Here is a 4,491-nt window from a genome sequence, read left to right as displayed (position 1 = left end):
AGAAATATTGCCTCTTCATTTGGACCTTTTTTCTACTTTGAAAGAGCTGTTTACTAAACGTCCAAGGCCACTGACTATTTCCTGTATTCGACCACATACTAAATGGTTCAACAAGAGGTGTAGGGAGACCAAAAATACTTTGGCCATTGCGCTAAAGACCAAGGACAGTTCAGGCATCATCATTGCTAGACATCATTATGCTTCTACTTGCAACAAAAGTAAATTCGAGTACGAAGAGGGGCTATGGAGCAATTTACTTGAGGCAGCTACCGTCCATGATTCAAAACGGTTCTGGCTCCTAGTTTCCTGTGGTGATCAGAACCGCGCATCTCACCTGGAGTCTTATATTTCTCCTGACATCTGGCTCTCCTACTTTAAGGAATTGTATGGACCATTGTTGGCAAGTCATATTTCTGACATAATTTCGGAGGAGCCAACAACTTTTGACGAGTCTATGGCTTTCTTGCTCCCTTTTACACTGAACGAAACTGTGTCGGCCATTGCAGCTCAGAAAGCAGCAAAAGCCCCTGGGATGGACGGGATCCCCTCTGATATGTTTAAAGTGGACCAGAACACCTGGGGCCCATATATTAACAGACTTTCTAATGCCATCTTGACTAGCAGAATTTATCCTGACTCATGGAAAGAGGCGATTATAGTGCCCATCCATAAGAAAGGAGAGAGGAACAACCCGGGTAATTATAGACCCATCAGCCTCCTCGACAACCTTCAAAAAAATTTCTGTTATCAGTTGTTGAGCAGGCTGAACAAGTGGCTAGTTGAAAATCAAATCTTAAATCATCTACAAGCGGGCTTCAGAGAAAAAATTAGCACATTAGATCAGATATTTCGTTTTACTTCTATTAAATGGAAAGTTGTCGATGTTGACTTAGGCCACCTATATGTAGCATTTGTAGATCTAAAATCGGCCTTTGATCTAGTACCCCGCCACAAATTGTGGGAAGTTCTGTCTAAAATAGGAGTCCCGTGCTCTATTTTAAATATTATCAGGGATCTTTACACTGGCAACTATGGTAGAATTAGATGGGGCCCACAAGGTGAATTAACAGAAAAATTCCTTACTGCCCGAGGTGTAAGACAAGGTTGTGTTCTTGCCCCTACCTTATTCCTTCTCTTCATAAACGCATGCATCCCTTATCTTATGGAGTGCTCTAACGACTCGCCTAAAATAGGAGGGCAGAAGATCCCCTGCCTTCTTTTTGCCGATGACACCCTGCTGGTTTCTCAAACAGCCACAGGCCTTTCAACCCTGCTTTCAAGATTCATTGACTATTGCAATGATTATGGGCTCGAAATCAACCGATTAAAAACCAAGTGCATGGTGTTTGGCGATAGGAAAGGCAGAATGAGACGACCTATCTATTTAGAGGGTGCCGCGCTGGAAAGAGTCAGCGGTTTTGATTATTTAGGCCTGAAACTAGAAGACTCGCACAAGTGGCAGCGCCACATCCAGAAGGCAACTTTACGATTGCAACAGCGAGCGAGTGGCATTGCAAGATTTGCAGCTAGATCTCCTAGCTTTGCCATGACGCCCGCAGTAGAAATTTATAAACTACAAGCAAGAGGGGGAGCAATCTATGGAGCTGAACTGTGGGGCCACTGTTGCCTGGATGATTTGATAAAAGTGGAGAACTCTTTCTTAAGGTCATTGCTAAGAGTTCCTTCCAGTACCCCACTGCTCCCAATACGCATGGACCTAAATCTCCCTTCTATCAGCCAGATCGTTGCACTCAAGCCCCTGTTGTACTGGATTCGCTTATGGTCATCAGATTCTCTTGTCCATTATAGATGTGCGCTAGCTAACTTGATGGCCAACAACACTAGCTCCAAAATCAAGTGGTGTGCATATGTAGAAAGGACCCTCTCGCTTCTTGGTTTGGGGTCCTATTGGAAGGAACCATTATCTATCCCTAAGAACGCAACCCAGACACTAAAGGATGCTTTCTGGCTCCACGTTCAACTTTCCCAATTGTCCGCTGTCTCGTCATCATCCATGACGGGAAACTTTTTATATTTTAAATGCCATTATGAATTTGCACAATATATGGATATAGTATCTTCTCCGTTTGCTCGTTCATTATACATTAGATTCAGGGTGGGCTCTCTTCCTTTGCGTTCCCTCACTTATAAATGGTCTAATTTTAGTTGTTCTTCTAAGATGTGTCCGATGGGCTGTGCCAGAGAAGAATCAGTAACTCATATTCTCTTCCAATGCCCCGCATACTCCAAACAAAGAGCCCGTTGGATTATTCCTCTGTGCAGAAGTAAGGGTTTTAAAAACTGCTTGCTAGCTTTGAGAATTTTTAAATCTGATTCATCGGTTTTAGTGGTTTGTTGTTTGTCAAAATATTTAGACTCAATCTGGCGTATCAGACTGAACACGCTTAAAAAAACAGAGGGAAATTTAACAATGAATGTGGTAAACAACAATTGATGGACTTATCATTGTATGCACATATCTCTTTTATTGGTTCAGATGCATTCCCTACCTGCTGTTTTTATTTTTCTTAGATATTTTTTAAATAGAAATGTCCTTTTTATCTGATATGGTTTGCCAGGCCTGTATTTTATTCTTTTACCTATAATGTGTTTTTACATAACTATAAGGTGCGATTTTCTATGAGGGAACTGCTTATGTGTAAATATTTCTTTTTTCTTTTTTCTCTCCTTTTCAATCTTTTATGACTTAAATTGTTTATCATGTAGCTTGCCGTTCCTTTTTTGTGTGATGTGCTTTTATGGTATTTATATTTACCGAAATAAAGCTAATAATGATGATGATGATGATGTATGCCGTGGTGGGCAGAAGCAAAATGAATGGCACTACAGCAGGCCAAAGTATGAAGAGAGTTGGTTGAAAACGTCTGTACATGCATAAATCATAAGTATATGCATCACCAAAAGGAAAAAGAGGTTGTGCCAAAGAGTCTTTGCATAATATTAATGTCAAACTTTGACTAGCGATAGAATATCGCACAATGAAATCTCTCATAACATCAAGTTCAACCATTTTGTGTTGCCAATACTTGTTATTTCTAGATTGTAGTGAGGGGATGCATTACTTGGCTGTTTCCAAATGAAAAAGAGAGAACTGTAACTGGCACAGCAATCCCTGTGTTTTTCATGAACCCTATATTCTAGTGGGTGCATCTTGGAGATGCCCACCCAAGTGTTCTTACGTTTTAGGGTTTATAAGAAGCATACCTCGGAATTTAATCATAACATTGGTAGGCAGGTGGAGCTTCGAAATTGCAAGTCTCAGGAAGCAAGTGCTATATAAATGCTATGTTATTGTAAACAAGAGCCACTTGCATAGCATTATTGACAAGCTTTGACTATCAACAGCAGATTGTGCAATTAAATCACTGATAACAGCATGCAAGATCAATTGGCATTGCCAATGCTTGTTCTTGTCTTGAGAGGAGAGCAGTTTCAAAGAGAGCTGTTGGATGTACTCTGTTGCCTTAGTAGGTGAACTGAAAACACATGTATTTATCCTGAATTGAACATTCTTTAGTTAAAACATATTTTGATGAGAATATCCTTAAATTATTTGCCCCTAGAGGGTACCCATTCTTGACATTATCTTCTGAGAGGTTATGTAAGTTAAGCATTCCTTGTTGATATTCTGAAAAGATCTAAGGGCCTGCTTTATAATTTGGTGGACCAGCTAATACTCTGTCAGGTCAACATACTGAAATACTCATTCAGACTGATGGAGTACCTATATGCCAAATTTAGAAATGACAACCAAGCTGGCAGTCATTTTATAAGCCTTGGCAGGAACCGCTGTAATGATGGTTCCAGTCAATGCTTCGCTAAGTTGGTCTCATGGCTCCATCAACATGATGGAGTCATGCGCCAAACTTAATTTTGTATTCAAAGTGGGATTTTCTCTTGAAAATTAGATAGTTTTCACTGCACCCAGGATACGATGGTGGTGACAGGTGGGGAAGACTGACCTGAATGTCCACCCATCTAAATGTGGTGGGCAGACATAGAGGTTTACCTCTGATGGCCCTTATTCTGTTCGACTGTTGCAGGGGTGTAACCAAGAAGGAGACAGAGAGATCTTCCTCATGTTTACACCAATGGACCACTGTCATATAAATCGGACAGGCAGACCATTTTCTTTGTGGTAAGGATACTCCTTCACCATTGCAACAGAGTATTGTTAGCACCAGGATATAAATGAGGCCCTAAGTGTCCGTAGCATGCAGTGCACATTTTGCCATAAAAATGATGTCATTTTTGCGACTGAGACCCTTATTATGAGTGTGTCGGTCCAACCGCCATATTACGACCGTGAGGTCTGAGGGCCTTATTAAGAGTTTGGCAGGTGGCGGAGGCCCGCCAAACTCTTTGGAGGTCATTCTGACCTCAGCGGTAAAAGGCGCTTACCGCCGGTCAGAAGACCGCCACAACACCGCCGCGGTCGCGGTAAACCGCCACGGTCATTCTGAACCGCAA

The sequence above is a fragment of the Pleurodeles waltl genome, chromosome 12 (genome assembly GCF_031143425.1).
Source record: "Pleurodeles waltl isolate 20211129_DDA chromosome 12, aPleWal1.hap1.20221129, whole genome shotgun sequence".
NCBI lineage: Eukaryota > Metazoa > Chordata > Amphibia > Caudata > Salamandridae > Pleurodeles > Pleurodeles waltl.
Note: the sequence above shows the minus strand (reverse complement) of the source record.